General features: G+C 35.4%; 1 long non-coding RNA gene across 2 annotated transcripts; it reads right to left on the bottom strand.

Annotated features, from left to right (window-relative positions):
* Positions 1-507: 507 nt before the first annotated feature.
* Positions 508-18,492, bottom strand: LOC121043723 (uncharacterized). 2 transcript variants are annotated; one of them, XR_005796996.1, is made up of 3 exons: positions 18,367-18,492; positions 16,624-16,758; positions 508-2,290 (listed from the first exon to the last, which is right to left on the bottom strand). It is a non-coding gene; the product is annotated as an uncharacterized LOC121043723 (long non-coding RNA). The 2 variants fall into 2 exon arrangements; XR_005796997.1 differs by lacking the exon at positions 508-2,290 and adding an exon at positions 9,288-9,334.
* Between the last annotated feature and the right edge of the window lie 78 nt (positions 18,493-18,570).

Raw genomic sequence — 18,570 nt, 5'->3', positions numbered from 1 at the left:
TATCCAAGGGATCCAGGTATGCTGTTTCAAAGGGACACATGTACCCCAATGTTTACAGCAGCACTATCGACAATAGCCAAAGTATGGAAAGAGCCCAAATGTCCATCAGCAGATGAATGGATAAATAAGATGTGGTATAATATACAATGGAGTATTACTCGGCAATCAAAAAAAACGAAATCTTGCCATTTGCAATACGTGGATGGAACTGGAGGGTATTAGTCCATCAGAGAAAGACAAATATCACATGACTTCACTCATATGACAAATTTAAGATACAAAACAGATGAACATAAGGGAAGGGAAGCAAAAATAATACAAAAACAAGGAGAAGGACAAGACATAAAAGACTCTTAAATATAGAGAACAAACAGAGGGTTCCTGGAGGGGTCATGGGAGAGGGTATAGTCTACATGGGTAAGGGGCATTAATCTACTCCTGAAATCATTGATGCATCATATGCTAACTTGGATGTAAATTAAACAATAAATAAATTAAAAGAAAATCATCTAGTCCAAACCTTTCATTCAGCAAATAAAAACAAAGATTCAGAAAGACAAGTGATTTGCCCAAGGACACACAGTAATAAGTGACATAGCCATAATAAACCCAGGCTTTCTGACTTCTGATTCAGGGTTTTTCTTACATATCACATTGCCTTATGATGATAGCCCCACTCAAAAATACACCTAACAACTTTTCCACAAAGTGGCCAAAAATACCAGTAAAAACTTCTGCAATCATTTACAACACAAAGCATTTGGTTGTCAAAATCTTTTACATAATTATTCCTATTTTTTAAATAAAACACTTGAAAATATAGATAAATAGTTCTCCATTTTATATTACATAAATCATTTACTTCACAATATAAACAAAAAATTGTTTCATACAGATAATACATTTAGAATGAACTTTCTTAGGGAAATCACTTTTGTTCCTAAAAATTCACTGTTTTCTCAATAGCCAATAATTCTCTAAAATTCATATAAAATGTAAAACTCACATAATTTTGAAACTAAACAAGAAACAAGCAAAATATCCATAGTTAATAATAACCACAGATGAAAGAAGAAATAATCAAACCCAGGAATCCTACACTCCCTACTTCCAGAATCTAATCACTGGTCTGCAAAGAACTTAGCTATGTATCTATTTACTCAATCCATGAATCAATACAAAACTGCCTCCAGCTCCTTCTATCCCTCCAGAACCCAAATCAGATAACTACAAAACCATCTCAAACTGCTCTTATCGCTCAGTGACTGATGGAGGAATCTTTGACCCAACTTTTCTTTGCCAACAATTTACTTCTCCATTAAGCACAGGTATCCACATCCACTATTCCATCTACTTGTGTATGTGTTTTTTTTAATTTCCATAATAAAAAGTTAGGAAAAAAACTGCCATTGGCCATTTAATCCTTAAAAATAACTGTCTCCATCTACCTCCTCATCTTCTAAAGAATTCTACATAATTTTTCAAAAGCATTAGAAATAATAAATATAAATTTTTTTATTTGTAGCATTATAACAGTAATTACTGCAAAGGACAAATATTTCAGCTGTATCAATAGTTCAAATAGGTTTATATGGGCTATCCTAGTGAATGAGACATTTATACAGCATTGTTCTATGGGAAAAAATGTGGAACTTTTGCTTTATTTCCAACTTCCCTAAAGTTACTATGCTAAACTTTCAAAGTTTGTCTTAGTTTGTTCAGGCTGCTATAACAAAAATACCATAGACTGGGTGGCTTAAACAACAAACATTTATTTCTCATAGTTCTGGAGGCTAAGAAGTCCAAGATCAAGGCCCTGACAGATTCAGTGTCTGGTGAGAACCACTCATTCCCTAGTTCATTGACAGCTGTCTTTTTGCTGTGTCCTCACATAGTGGAAAGGGGCAAACGAGCTCTTGTGTTCTCTTTTAAAAGGACAATTAATCATTTCCCAAAGGCCCACCTCCAAATACCATCACTTTAGAGATTAAGTTTCAATATATGAATTTCAGGGACGTAAACATTCAGTCTATAGCAAAGTCCTTTTCACATAATCAGTCATGTTCATTGTTTTTCCCTCACAAAAATTTCACAGTTAACATATATATCTTTGTTATTTACCTGCCAGTTGTTCTGAATGTTGTATCATTTAATTTTCAGTGGGTCTTTTTGGTACACCAGATGTGTCTCCTGCTGCTGCTCATTAATATGCAAATTACCTCAGAATATACTGGACTTCTATGGGTTTCAAGGCTCTAATTTTTATCATTTAGAATCTGGCAAAATAGTCCTGTTGGAAAAGTTTCAGAAAATGAATTTCAGCAGTAGAGTTCAAAGCTCTTTCTTACTTCAAAAACTCAAAATCCTATATTTCAAATACAGACTAACAACTCACTATTATTATGCATTACAGTGAAATACTGCTAGAAGTATAAGTAAATCATGTCCAGTTGGTATAGCATGGAGCACACACCCATTCTATCATGGAAAGTGCCAAATCTGTGTTGTCCAACAGAGTAGCCAATAGCAACCTGTGGTTTATGGGGCACTGGTAATGTGATTAGCCCCATCTGAGATGTGCTGTAATACAAACACACACTGGACTTTTGAATACTTAGTGTAAATAAATGATGGGGTGCCCATTGTTTATTTATCATTATGTATCAACCATTAATGGTGGCTCAGTTAAACATCCAATTCTTGATTTCAGTTCAGGTCATGATCTCAGGGTTGTGAGATCGAGTCCCATATTGGGCTCCACACTGAGTGTGAAGCCTGCTTGGGAATCTCTCTCTCCCTCTCTCTCTGCCTGTCCCCCACTCACGCATGCATGCACATGTACTCTCTCTCTCTTTTAAAATAAAAAAATAGGGGCGCCTGAGTGGCGCAGTCGGTTAAGCGTCCGACTTCAGCCAGGTCACGATCTCGCGGTCCGTGAGTTCGAGCCCCGCGTCGGGCTCTGGGCTGATGGCTCAGAGCCTGGAGCCTGTTTCCGATTCTGTGTCTCCCTCTCTCTCTGCCCCTCCCCTGTTCATGCTCTGTCTCTCTCTGTCCCAAAAATAAATAAACGTTGAAAAAAAAATTAAAAAAAAAAATAAAATAAAATAAAAAAATAAACATTTAAATAAATAAATAATATAAAACATCTCAATAATTTTTATATTGGTTACATGTTGAAATGATACTATTCTGATATACTAGGTTATACAAAATACATTAACATTAATTTCACCCATTTCTTTTTACTTTTTACTTCTTTTTAGTATGATTACTAGAAAATCTTAAATTATATGCATGACTCACATTTGTGACTCACTTTATATTTCTATAGGTCAGCACTCCAATGTAATTAATAGAGTTCTACTATATCTAAACTATTTATTCCTCCTCCTCTTACAAAAGACTAAAGGGGCACCTGGGTGGCTCATTAGGTTAAGCACCCAACTTCAGCATCCAACTTTAGCTCAGGTCATGATCTCATGGTTTGTGAGTTCAAGTCCCATGTCAGGCCCTGTGCTGACAGCTCAGAGCCTGGAGCATGCTTCAGATTCTGTGTCTCCCTCTCTCTGCCCCTTCCCACTCACATTCTGTCTCTATATCTGTCTCTCTTTCTCAGAAATAAACATTAAAAAAATTTTTTTTAAAAAAGACTAAATTGTCCTCATGATGATGATGATGATGATACCTTAAATTCTACCAAATAGTCTCAAATATATGACCTCATTTGATTCTCTTGATCTTCTAATTTGATTTAGTACCTCTCTCCACATCAATCAAACCATCATCATCTAGAATCCTTGTATTTTTGCAATACCTTGCTTAGGAAAGATCTATTTTCCAGAACTGAATTAAAAAACAGAACAAAAATATCATGGCACTGGTAGATAAAGCCGTTGAGGACATCTAACTTTCTACAGTTAAGTTAGTGTTTGGTGTTTGTCTTTCCCCAGAGAAACAGCTTTTGATAAATGTGTTGTGGTGGATAGCCCACAGCAAGCAAGGTTCTTAAATGAAAATATATACTTTCAAGTAAGAATTAGCAACAAAAAAAAAAAAAAAAAAAAAAAAAGGGGACAGAAACAACATCAGAATAGATAATAAATACTAATCCCCTCTGCTCAAAGCAGAAAGTACTACATTATTCAAGAATGTTATAACAGCTAAAGGAGTTTATTATTAGAACACTGCTTAGTTTAGCCAAGTTAGTAAAAAAGAAAATTAAAACAACAGTTCAATGATTTTGAAGTTTTACTTTTTCCAGCCACTCTCAGTTCTCTGAGGGGAAAAAAAAAATTAGCAAAAAATCAACTGCTTTTCCCTGTATCAAATAGGTAGTGAGAAATTCTAGAGTCCTAGTCACCAAAGAGTAGGGCTATGACATTTTCAAAAATAAGCATTAATAAGTTTAATCAGTGTCCACATACCAATTTTCTCCTGGGAAAATTCAAATGCTTCATATTAGAGATCAATTCATTCTGATAATCATAAAGGAACTGTTAAAATTCTATAGTCTGAGCAAGTGGAAATATAAATTGGTACACATACTTTGGAAAACCTTTCCATGTTATTTTCCACTTACTCCTAAGCATATACCCAACAGTAATGCATGCACATTTATATCAAAAAACTTACATAAAATTTTACATGGTATTGTTCATTATAGCCCAGAGTGGAAACCCATACACCCATCAACAGGTGAATTCATACAGTGTAATACTACACCGAAATAAAATGAACCAACCACTACTACATAATGACAGTGATGACAGTAATGATTCTCACAAATATAACACTGTGTAAGAAAAGCTAGATGTAAAAGAATACATACTGTCTGGTTCTATTTAAAAAAAAGCTTATGTTAGAAACAAGATAGGAGACCCCAAATGGAGTCACTTATGCTAAGCCCCCCATCACCAAACCAAGGCTTAATTACAGTTTTGACCTCTCTCAGAAATGGAATCTTAAATTATTTAAACAAGAATCACCTGATCTAAGTATTAGGGAAGTAATCTACCTGATAGACCCCTCACAATCCATTTTTTGCTAGTAAAACTTCCTTGTTCCTGCTCCCTTCTGCCTGTAAAAATCTCTCCTTTTGCACAGCTCCTCCAAGCTCCATTTTATCTGCTAGACTGGATACCGTCTGAATGAAATTGATTTTCACTCAAATAAAGTCTTACAATTTTTAATATGCCTCGATTTATATTTTAACACTAAAACAGGGGTGGTTAATGCATGTTCTTAGAAGTCAAGATAGCTATCTTTGGGGAAAAAAGAGAAGGTAGTCAGGTGGGAAGACTTAAGGGGCATCAAATATATTTTATTTCTTGACCTGGGCAGGGTTACATAGATATACTTATTTTGTGACAATGAACTATACAGTTATGCTTTGTGCATTTTTCTACATGCCTATTAAATTTCAGTTAAAAGTAGGTGAAGGAGATTAATAGGTACAAACTTCCAATGATAACATAGATAAGTCACAGGGATAAAATGTACAGCATAAGGAATATAGTCAATAATATTGTAATAACTATGTGGTGGCAGATGGTGATTACACTTGTGGTATTTTGTAATATATAGAATTGTTGAATCGCTATGTTGTACACCTGAAACTAATATAATATTATACATCAAAAAATTGCCAAATGTAGAAGCAGCAGTAGCTATTGTAATATTAATAAATAAACAAAATGGGTTCAAAAAATAAAATAAAATTCCATGGTCAAAAAAAAATTCTGTGGTCATACTAAAATTTTTTTTATATTACTAATTAAATTAAGATTTCATTTGGTATTTAGAAATATGTGTTAAATTGAGATTTGTTTTTTAAAGAAAATTTTATCTTTAACCTAACTTTCACAGTTTTTAAAATCACAGAATTACAGAGCTTCAGAGATGGAAGAAACAGAACAAACTAGTTTGGCTCTGAAAGAGCTTGGGTGACTTGGCAATGATTAAATCAAAAGCAGTGATGGGACTAAAATTCAGAACTTCCATATTACATTGCAGGACTTTTAAAAGTTTATTTATTTATTTTGAGAGAGAGAAAGCACACAAGCAGGGGAGAAGCAGAGAGACAGGAAGAGAGAGAGAATCCCAAGCAGGCTCTACACTATCAGCAGAGTCTGTATCACACGAACCATGAGACCCTGACCCGAGCCGAAATTAAGAGTCAGATGCTTAACTGACTGAGCCACCCAAGTGCCCCTACATTGCAGGACTTTTAAAACTTTTTAATTTAAGCAGAGTTAGACTCCAATACAGAGATTTGGAATCCCTCTACAATCTTGATGGTTTATAACGCTAAAAGGACAAAATCTACAAGTTACTGAATGTCAGTCCTTTATTTTTCCATTTCATTTTTAATAATAAATAAATCATAAAATGAGGGGAAAAAGGCATATCTAGCCTTTTGGTGAGGAACTTTATAAGAATTGGCAATCCAGGGGCGCCTGGGTGGCGCAGTCGGTTAAGCATCCGACTTCAACCAGGTCACGATCTCACGGTCCGTGAGTTCGAGCCCCGCGTCGGGCTCTGGGCTGATGGCTCAGAGCCTGGAGCCTGTTTCCGATTCTGTGTCTCCCTCTCTCTCTGCCCCTCGCCCGTTCATGCTCTGTCTCTCTCTGTCCCAAAAATAAATAAACGTTGAAAAAAAAATTAAAAAAAAAAGAATTGGCAATCCATGTCCTTTGAACATTTTTTTAAAAACTTAACTCTTTATGATGACAGATATAAAACATTTGTGTTCAGCCAAATACCATGTTAAAAACAGAATAGTCTCAGTGCATATTGCTTCTTTCTCTTTTACTTTTTCTAACATGTTTGTAAACAAGTGTAAGAGCAATAAAATCAAGAGGTGTTGATTCCTAATGGAAATGCACCTACATGTAAGCTGCTAGCAATTCAGAAGGTCCAAGGATATATATAACAACTTACTCTCTTTGTTTCCTTCAGACTTCGAAATATGGCAATTCTTCTTGGTTCAATTTTTTTTTTTTAAAGAAGCTGTTCTCCTGGCTCAGAAACTTAAAATAGGCTATGGGGTAATATCTTTTATATCTGGTTTTTTCCTGTTTAATTTCTTTTTTTTTTTAACTATTTGTTTTCCAGGAGGGGGAGGAAAGAGTTCTATGAAAAGCTTTCATAACAGGTTCAAAAGTATAAAAGCCATTTCAAGCTCCAGACATTTGTAGCCTTTATTTCTTTAGTCCTTGAAAGGGCTTTTTAAATGTTAACAGCTAGGATAAGACTGCTTTCCTATACTGATATTCCAGGCTTCTTTTCCTTTGTAATCTTGTGTTCTTCCCCACCTCATTCCCCAATAACCTCCATGCCAGCTTCTTTTTAAAAACAAAATAAACAAAAACAAAAACAAAAAAATATTTCATCATGATGTATATACAAGCAGACTTCTAAGATCCCAAACAGCAGCTACCTCTTGTAATGTAGAGTATTCAAACATTTTTGCTTCAATTTCTTTTATACTTGGTGATTTCATATGCCTATTTAACATGATTCCATGTTAAAAATAATGACATGTCTCCACAAAGTAATTAGAGTTAAATAGCTAACAAGAACCTTTGTTAGCTCCCTTTCCTTTGAACTGCTGAAATACAATCTTCAGAAACCAAGTGTCAAAAAAGGTGTTCATTCATACACTCTTAAGTTAAAACAAAAAAGGCTTAAATCAATATAGATATAGTATTATCCTATTCAAGAAAAAAATTACATAAATAGAAAAAATAAGTCTGAAACACTGTATTCCAAGGCTTAATAATGATCATTACTTCTGGATGGTGAGACCATAAAATTTTTTATTTTTTAACTTTCTTCTTGCTTATAAATATATTTTAATTCATCTTATAGGTACATGCATTGTTTGTGATAAGGGAAAATATTACCCTTAGTTTAAAAAAATAAGTTTTGCTTTATTGCTTTTCAGCATATACAGGTACTTCTTAAAAATTCATATATATTTATATTTAACTATATGTGCATTATAGAGGTAGATAAAGATTCTAAAGTATAATTTCCAAAATAGTAAAATCATGATTCTCATGTAAATTCAAAAAGAACATGAATCAAAATGTTAAGTGTCAGATTTCATTTCCTTATTAATTAATGAGGAAATCATGAAAAAGTGAAAACCAATTCATAATAGAATTTGACTTACAGAGATTTATACGTTCTACTGAACAAAATCCATTTGCATTGGCAAAAATAGGAATCATGTGCATTGTTATAGGCATAAAACACCTGCAACGTTTTCGGTTTTCTATAATTTAACTTTTATCCCTACAGAGTTGTAAAATAGCCTACTCAATCAAAGATGATCTAAAGTGCGCACTCATTTAGGATCAAATAAACCCTTCAGGGTCCCTAGACATTCAGCATTCTCTTGAAAGGAAACTCGGTAATCACTTTTGTCCATGCCCAAGTCTGACAAATTTTTCAAATATATTTTACTAATCAGTAAACTAAATCAAAACTGTTACAATTAAAATATAAATTCCTTGAAGGCATAAAGAATACAGTCTCTTTCTTACTTATGCCCTGGAAATGTTTAGTAAAGTGTTCTGTACTTAATATGTATACAATCAAAGTATATCACAAAATATTTGAGGTAATACTTTAAGCTTCAGAAACTTCAGACCAGTTTAAATGATGGCACATTAATAAATTATAAAAACATCATAAAATACTGACACACAAAATAGGAAAAAGTGTAAGAAATTGTGAGTAATTTATAGGTATGCAATATAAAATCACAATTGCAAACACAAATTCCATAAAAAGAACAAGCTGTCAAACCAAACATGTCCAATTCGTGAGTTTTTCCATGAGTAACTTTCAAAGTTGAGAAAATTTCAAGGGAAAAAATCTTAAAACTGAGAAAATTCCATCTACTAAACTAAATTTCCCTCTCAACTAAGAAATAATTGCCATGATCTATAATTTTCTAGAACTAAATCAAAATCATAGAAGCATAGTTTGATGAAAAAACTGAGACCCAAAAAAATTTGTGACTCTCCAAGTTCACACAATTACTTAGCTATTCCAAAATACTCGTTAACATAGAAATCATAATTCACAGTAGTCCTACATTACATAAAACTAAATCATAAACACAAAGTATTTTAAGAATTACTAGAGGGGCACCTGGGTGGCTCCGTCAGTTAAGCGTCCGACTTCGACGCAGGTTATGATCTCACAGTCCGTGAGTTTGAGCCCTGCGTTGGGCTCTGTGCTGACAGCTCAAAGCCTGGAGCCTGCTTCGGATTCTGTGTCTCCCTCTCTCTCTGACCCTCCCCCGTTCATGCTCTGTCTCTCTCTGTCTCAAAAATAAAAAAGAATAAAAATAAAACATTAAAAAAAAAAGAATTACTAGACACAGTAACCAATGAATGAACTACTAGACACAGCACATTGAGGAAATCCTTCATTTTGTAGGTTATCTATTGTCTTGAAAGAAAAGAATTCTCTCTTGGAACTAAGCATCCCAAATTTGGAAGAAATGGATTATTCTCAAGTTTTCACTCAATAAACATCATGTATACCATGTGAATTAACTTTATGTGTAGCAATATCACACAGAAATTAAAAGTATAAATACTAGACCTAGACCAGGTATCAGCTCCACTAATTTCAGATGTGTGATCTTGAGCAAGTTACTTAACTTTTGTATAATCAATTTCCTTGAGCAAGTTAATCTATATACACCTCAATTTCCTCATCTGTAAAATGATAAAATAGTAGGACACACCTGCATGAAGATTATATAAATTAACATATATAAAACAAGGAAGAAACTGGGCCCAAAGTAAGCATTACCATCATGATTGCCAAATCAATGGTTCTAAAAATGTGGTTTGGGGACACCTGGGTGATTCAGTCAGTTGAGCATCCAACTCTTGATTTCGGCTCAGGTCATGATCCCAGGGGTCATGGGACGGCACCTCACATCTGACTCCATGCTGACCATGGAGCCTACTTAAAATTCTCATATTCTCTCTCTCTCTCTCTCTCTCTCTCTCTCTCTCTCTCTCTCTCCCTCTCCCTCTCCCTCTCCCTCTCCCTCTGTCTCTTCTGCCCCTCTTCCCCACTCATGCACTCTCTCTCTAAAACAAAAAAAAATAATAATAAATTTTAAAAATAAACAAAATAAAAATGTATGCAGACCAACAGTAGCACTGGAAACTTGTTACAAATGTTAAGTTTTCTTACCTATCACAGTCCTACTGAATTAGAAGCTCTGGGGTAGAACCCAATAATACAGACTCACAAAAAGTCTTCCAGGTGGTTCCATTGCACACAAAAGTTTGAGAACCACTGATGTGAATCAGTAAGATTTTTATCCCTTTCTCTCTGGACTTATATAAAGCCTTTAGTATATATAACCATAAGTATACTTGATACTTTACACACTTCATCTTTTGTCACAAAATTACTCAAAGATTTGGTTTCAAAACTGAAAGCAACTTTACATCCAGTAGGATAGTTACAGCCAAAAAGACAGATGACAGGTGTTGGCCAGAGTACGGAGAAATTGGCCTCTTCATACATAGCTTCATACATAGCTATTGAGAGCATAAAATGGTGCATCCACTTTGGAGAACAGTCTGACGATTACTCAAAAAGTTAACCATAATCACATGACCACAGCATATATCCATGAGAACTGAAAACATGTTTCCATAGAAACTTATACATAAATGTTCAGAGCAGCATTGTTCATAATAGCCAAAATGTGGAAACCCAAACGTCCATGAAGTGGTGAATGCATAAACAAAATGTGGTATAGCCATACAATAGAATCTTATTCAACCATAAAAAGGAGTAACATATTGATATGTGCTATATAACATGAATGAATCTTGAAAACATTATGATGTGAAAGAAAGCAGTCACAAAAGACCATGTGTTTGGGCACCTGGGTGGTTCAGCAGTTGAGCATCCAACTTCAGCTCAGGTTATGATCTCATAGTTTATAAGTTTGAGCTTTAGGGTCTCACTGCTATCAGTGCAGAGCCAGCTTCGGATCCTCTGTACCTCTCTCTCTTTGCCCCTCCCACCACTCATACACTCTCTGTCTCTCAAAAATGAATAAACATTAAAAAAAAAAAAAAGGCCATGTGTTGAATGATCCTATTTACATGAAATGGCTAGAATAAGCAACTCTATAAAGACAGAAAGTAGATTAGTAGTTGCCCAGGGCTGGGTCAGTGGAAGGAAAAATAGAGTGACTGCTGATGGATACAGGGTTTCTTTTTGGGGTGATAAAAATGCTATAAAATTGCATTTTGGTGGTAATGATTATACAACTCTGAGACTATATTAAGAAACATCTGGGGTGTCTGGCTGACTCAGTAAAGCATGACTCTTGATCTCAGCATATAAGCCCCACACTGGACATGGAGCCTACTTTAAAAAAAAAAAAAAAAAACCACACATTTAATTGGGTTCTTTAAATAGGTGAATTATGTGGTTTGTGAATTATATTTCAATAAAGCTGTTACTTAAAAAGCCTAAAGGCATATGCCAAAATATTATTGATAGAAATATACATAATATAAAAACTGATGTAATAACAATAATCTGCACCTAAACCCTAAATGATACTATCCTGGAATTAAGGGACGGATGAACAGGGCAAAAGGAGAGATGCTAAATTGTTCACACATATAGGGAGTCATAAGACAAGGAGATATTATTGTTTTACTCTTGACTAGAGTAAAAACTAAAATATAACAATTAATAGTATTAAATACAATAGTACTAAATAGTATTAAAAACAAAATGTATATCCCCCAAATTACTAGAAAAAATAAATTAAAAGGAATTACACCTAATTGTTCTTACTTCATTACAATTAACTGTGACTACTTCATCACTATGACACTATGAGTGATCTTTATTTCTTCTTTATACTTTCTTTTCCACATTTTTACAATGGATTTATCTTTGTGTGAGTCTGCTTATCTTTGTGACTCTTTTTTTAAATCCAATTTATTCATTTATGGTTAACCTTTAAATAGGTTAATATAGTCAGACAACTTAAAATTCAAAAGATACAAAAAGTATGGTGAAAAGTCTCCCTGCCACCATTACACCTCAGCTCCCCAGCCACCAGCACTCCAAACATGGAGTCTACAAATACTATCCATTTCTTGGGTATCTTTGTGGAAATATTTTATGCATATATATTGACTCTTTTCTGCCTTTTTAATACAAATGCAGTAAAACATATACTGTTTCCACTTTGCTTTTTTTATCCCACAATATATCTTGGAGATTATCTCTTATCAGTACTTACAAAGTTTCCTTTTTTTTCCACTGTTTTGTTTTTTATTTATTTTTATTTTTTTCATCATAAGTGTACTCTTTTTTTTTAATTTTTTAAAATGTTTTTATTTATTTCGAAGGAGAGAGCGAGACAGAGCATGAGTGGGGGAGGAGCAGAAAAGAGGGAGACACAGAATTCGAAATAGGCTCCAGGCTCTGACCTGTCAGCACAGAGCCTGATGTGGGGCTCAAACTCACAAACTGTGAGATCATGACCTGAGCCAAAGCCAGACGCTCAACCAGCTGAGCCACCCAGGTGCCCCGATAAGTGTACTCTTTAATCCCCATCAACTATTTCACCCATCCTCCCACCCACCTCTCCTCTGGTAACCATCAGTTTGTTCTCTATAGTTAAGAGCCTGTTTCTTAAGGTTTGTCTCTTGGTTTTTTTCTTTCCTCGCTTATTTTATGTCTTAAGTTCCACATATGAGTGACATCATATAGTTATTTGTCTCTCTCTGGTTGACTTGTTTAACTTAGCATTATACTCTCCAGCTCTATCCAAGTTATTGCAAATGGTAAGATTTCATTCTTTTTTATGGCTGAGTAACATTCTATTGTATGCATAAATACACCATATCTTCTTTATCCATCATCAATCGATGGACATTTGGGGTTGTTTCCATAGTTTAGCTATTGTAAATAATGCTACAATAAACATAGGGGTGCATGTATATCTTTAATTTAGTGTAGCATTTTGGATTTTTTGGGTAAATTCCCAGTTGTGTATTACTGGGATCTTAGGGTAGTTCTATTTTTAATTTTTGAGAGTTTCCTCTTTCCTTTTCATAGTTACATGGTGATCTACTCTATGGATTTACCATAATTATTTAGCTAGTCTCATACTGACAGATTACTTTCATATTTGGCAAGAACAACAAAGTAATTTGAGAATAAGCTAGAATGTTCTCAAATTTTCTCCAAAACAAAAAACAAATAAAAAAAGTGGATATCACCATTAATTTAAAGTCACAAATTCTCTTTGATAACAACTATTGGAACATTGCTGCTTTTTGTATATAAAGGTCTTATGACCATGGGGCACCTGGGTAGCTCAGTCGGTTAAGCATCTGACTTCAGCTCAGGTAATGATCTCAAAGTTCATGGGTTCTAGCCCCACAGTGGGATCTGTGCTGACAGCTCAGAGCCTGGAGCCTGCTTTGGATTCCTTGTCTCTCTTTCTCTGCCCCTCCCCATCTCTCTCTCTCTCAGAAATAAACATTTAAAAAAATAAAAAAATTTTTAAAAGATGACCAAATTAGAGATACATATCAACAATTTTATGGAAGCAATTTTATAAGCAAATACATTTGCATTTGCTGTTTCATTCTCTATTTTTTAAGTTTCTAGGTATGTGTAAAATAATCAAGCCAATATTTATGTCAATTCAAATTATAGTAGCAATGTGGTAAATGTACATGTCCCATGAACAGAATGGGAATTCATCTCATCATCAACAACCATCATCAATCACAAATATTTATTTTTTTATAACTTGTCTTCAGTATTCTACATTAGGCTCTATGGTTCCCTCCATTTATATGATGCCTTTCTTCTTTTTATTAATTAATTAATTAATTAATTTAAGAGAGAGAGCACGTGTGCGAATGAGGCAGGGGGCAAAGGGAGAAGAAGAGAGAATTTTAAGCAGGCTCCACACCCAGCACAGAGCCAGACAAAGGGCTCAATCTCAAGACCATGAGATCGTGACTTAAGCCAAAATCAAGAATCAGATGCTCAACCGACTGGGCCATCCAGGTGCCCTTATATGATGCCTTTAAAATCAGCTTTAAGATAAGTTTCCTCTCTGAGTCTCCCAATTGAACAATGAATTCTTCAAGTATTTTTCCTTTGGCTTCAATGATACTTAACTCTCCCTGTCCCACATCTATCTTTTACTCTTTTAATCTCAGGCTTTTCCTAATTATACCCTTAAATGTTCTCCCCCCCCCCTCCCCTTTTCCAAGGACCTCTTTTCTACATGATCACTGAGTGAGCTTAGTCACTCTCCTAGTCTACCCATCATCTCTAGATTGGTGATTTCCAAATTTATGACTTCTCCTAACTTTGAAGCCCATATTTCTAACTGCCTACTAGACAGTTCCAGTTGGTATCCCACTAATACCTTAAATTTAACATGTCTAAAATAAAAAAAAAACTCATCATCTTACCACATAAACCTGCTCCTCTCTGACCACATCCATTCATATACTAATACAACAAAAATTTGAGTCATGGTTTATACACAAATCATGATGTGAAGCTTAAATTCTACTCAAAAGGTTCTTAGGTAGTATATAATAGTCAGCAAGACTTATATCTTTGTTCATAGCTCTATTATAGCACATATACTTTTATTCTAACTAGTGATGGCAGACTAACAACATAAATAAAAGGCAGAACCAGAAAATGAGATGGAGGGGCACCCAGGTGGCTCAGTCCATTAAGCCTCAGACTCTTGGTTTTGATTCAGGTTGTAATCTCATGGTTGTAGGACTGAGCCCATCCATGCTGATAGTGCGGAGCCTGCTTGAGATTCTCTCTCCCTTGCTCTCCACCCATCCCCTGCTCTCTCTCTCTCTCAAAAAAAAAAAATTAACTTTAAAAATTTTAAGAAAAATAAATGTAAAAAAAGAAAGAAAATAAGACGGAGTGGATGATTGAAGTCAGAATACAGACCCTCAATTATAAGCCAATTATAACAACTTTACCAACTTAATTCTGTACAAAATGGCACTTTCTGAGCAGGAGAGTCTCTACATTCCATTTTCAGATGATGAGCCTGGTTATGGTGTGTAAAATGGATTTAACTGGGAACTATTAGAGCATGGGAAAAGGTTACTATAAATCAATGAAACAGAGGATTTGAACCTGAACACACATAGTGAGAGATTCAAACTCAAGGCTTTGATCAGCCTAGATTTAATTAGCCTATAGAGTTTTGTTGAGAATATGATACTTCTGTGCTTATCAGATTTCAGTTTCATAGAACACTAACCACTCCTGAATACATGCCCCACCCTTCTTCCACAGTGTTTTAGGGTCTGGCTCAAAAACTTTCAGGGAAGAATTTCCCCATTTCCCTCAGCTAAAATGAACTGCTTCTATAGCATTAAAAAAAAATTCTTTTTTTCATTTTACAGAGCGAGTGAGCAGAGGAGAGGGACAGAAAGAGAGGGAGAGAGAGAATCCCAAACAGACTCCATCTGCTGAGCCACACGCGTGGCTGGATCCCATGACCCTACAATCATGACTGAGGTGAAATCAAGAGTCAGACATTTGACTGACTGAGCCACCCAGGCACCACCTATAGCATTTTGTCTGTGACTTACTGGTGCCACTTAATCATTCCTCCCCGACCAAGCTGTAAACTCCTTGAGGTAAGGGATTATACATTATTTACTCCGGGTTTCTTCAAATTTAGCACAATGCCTGACACATACTAAGCACACTATGTAAATGTTGATTTATATTGGCACAGTGCAAAGTGCATGGGTTTTTGGAGTTAGACAGACTTAAGGACTAAATCCTCCATTAGCCATCCACTCATTAGCTAACTATCTGATCATGGGCAAACACTTAACTTTCCTTAAGTTTCATCCTTTATAAAATAAAAATCCTTGGAAATTGTTGTGAAGCTTTGAGAAGCACCTAGCAACATGTAAGATGCATAATGGATACTCAATAAATAGTAGTTATAACAATGGCTGCAGGAATTTTTTTTAGTCTCAGATAACACAGTAGCAAGTTTTTTTTACAGAACATATTTATCAGAACTTTTATGTATTCTTTAGGTTTGTTAACCATGTTCAGTTATGACTGCTTTGGGTTGAGGGAATATTAATGTACACACTCAACATTTATGAATGCCAACTACATGCTAAAGCATTGGGTATATAAAAAATGAAAAAGGCATGGTCAGGAAAGTATTTTAAAGTGCTATTAGTAACAGGGCATCCATCCTCTCCTTGTCTCCACTACCCAATAAAGAACATTTCTAGGCTTCTAGGACTTATATGAGGTACCACTCTGTTACATTATATAACTTCATACTTCCTGTATTAATTCAAAAAAACTTATTAACTACTCTTTGGCATGCACTGTGACAGAAGATACAGAAACAAAAAATTAAGATGGAACAGTCACAATCCTGAAGAACGTATTTCAGAGTTATACCTGGGACAGAGTATCTTCTTGTCTTTACAAAATAAGGAGTAAGGTTATTACTGAGTTTTTGTGCCATATATGAATTCTATTACACTAATATTTCATCCTTACCCATATAGCCTTCTGTATACGAAACAGTAAAATCTGATAAAATGATCCAGTCTTTTTTATTTCCTATGTTACTCTTTGGCTTGTGATCTTGATTTATGACAACTTGAAGATTTAGTCATCCAGGTGCCAACAATTCTGGTGAAGAAATAAAAGACAGGTTGCTAGCTCATTAAACTCTTCTGGACTTTCCCCAATTTAAGTTAGAAGTATTTAGTAACTACTAGCCTTATTGATAGTCCTTTCTTCTGAATTCTTTTAGCAGTTCCAAAATACCTATTCGGCCTCCCCATTTGTTTATTTATACAGCTAAGTTATAAATTGTATGTGTTTATAGTCTGTCAAACCCTTTGAATGTAAACTGTAGTCCATCCTACAAAATTCTGTAAATTAACTGTAATTTCATTGTAAGTATATTCACAAAATCTTTGTAGAATCAGTTAATATATATTTTAATTCATAGTAAACAACAAATAACTACTTCGCCAAAATACTTTTTCTCCTCATGGGTTTACTCTTCCCCTCCTTGATTTATGTTTTATTACCACAGATCTAATTGATTAAGGTGCCCTTGCTTGGTTATAAAATATGAGTGAGGGTTTTTTTCACATAACCCTAATTAGCATTGTTATTTCTTGCTTCCAAAATAAAGGAGCAAAATTTGGGTATATGACTGCATAAATTAATTCTCTTCCACTGGTCACAATTCTGTAAATGGTACAGGGATCATATGAAATCTAGAAAGGTAAAACCATTTCTACACAGGCAGTCAAGCTAGAGTAATTGCTAAATTCAGAAGCTAATTGGCAGTTTCACAGGCTGCTCTCATCACCAAAGTGCAGACTAAAGCTATACTATCATATGATTTACTGATTTTTGCTTAAAAAAAAAAAATATTGTTCAAGGTCAGAAAGCTTCAGATTAAGTAAGGACAAGGATCCTGACAGAATGTTAGGGTTGAAGGTAGCCAGATTCAGGCCTGGTCAAACATTCAGAAACCTTAATACTGCATGAATGAATCTTCAGTATCTGAATAAAATCTTTAGATACAGCACTTTCTGAGTAGACTAGTGGCCGCTGGGGTGGCAGGGGGCGGACCTTTTGGGGTCTTGGAACTAGACAGAGGTAATAGTTGCACAACACTGCGAATGTACCAAAGGCCACTTAATTGTACACCTTAAAGTGGTTAATTTTGTTGTGAATTTCACCTCAACACACCAAAAAAGCTTTTTTGAGGAACATAAAAGATACAGGGCTTTCTGGCTGAGACGGACTCCACTTGGTGAAGGCCTCAAAGGTACAATGCCTAATTACCAGCAGGGAGGGTCACTTCACACAGAGATGTGTGTACAGCTTACAGAATTCCCTCAGGTGGACCCAAGTTTCAATAATAGCCAATTAACCAGCACCACACTGAACTCATTTCAGTAAGAATGAGATAGCGGCAAAAATATTCATCAGAATCTTCTAGAAAGCCGCACCGCCGATCACCTAGAAATCCCTTAAGAGCAATAGAGAACGCCCGGATGGAAACAGTAGAAGCCATTTTTTTTTAAGGGTTTCGTTGCGGGTGGAGGGTATCCGTGAGGATTCAATAATCTCCAAACATTACATTTAAACTTCGGTGCTTAACTATGACAGACGCTCTGTCAGTAGGGCAGCATCTCATAGTGAAAACCCTCTTTCTGTGGCGACGAAGCCGCTAAGGCTCTTTCTGTGGCAACGAAGCTTTAAACGAACGCTCACCGCCATACCCATCCGCGGGAAAGCTCCCTCCACCAGCCCATGAAGGCGGAGCTTCAGAGGGCACTCCCGCCACACAGCGCGATCTGCGCCGCTGAGCTTCCTGGGAATTGTAGTTTTAGTTGCCCCATCCATCCCGTACGTTCTAGTCGGTATGGATTGAGCCGGAAAACTACAACTGCCAGAGTGCTCCGTAGTGGCGAGTAG

This window comes from Herpailurus yagouaroundi, unplaced genomic scaffold (assembly GCF_014898765.1).
Source record: "Herpailurus yagouaroundi ecotype Mexico unplaced genomic scaffold, PumYag 187, whole genome shotgun sequence".
NCBI classification, from domain to species: domain Eukaryota; kingdom Metazoa; phylum Chordata; class Mammalia; order Carnivora; family Felidae; genus Herpailurus; species Herpailurus yagouaroundi.
The sequence above is the reverse complement of the archived record's forward strand: the minus strand, read 5'-3'. Positions and strand labels throughout refer to the sequence as shown.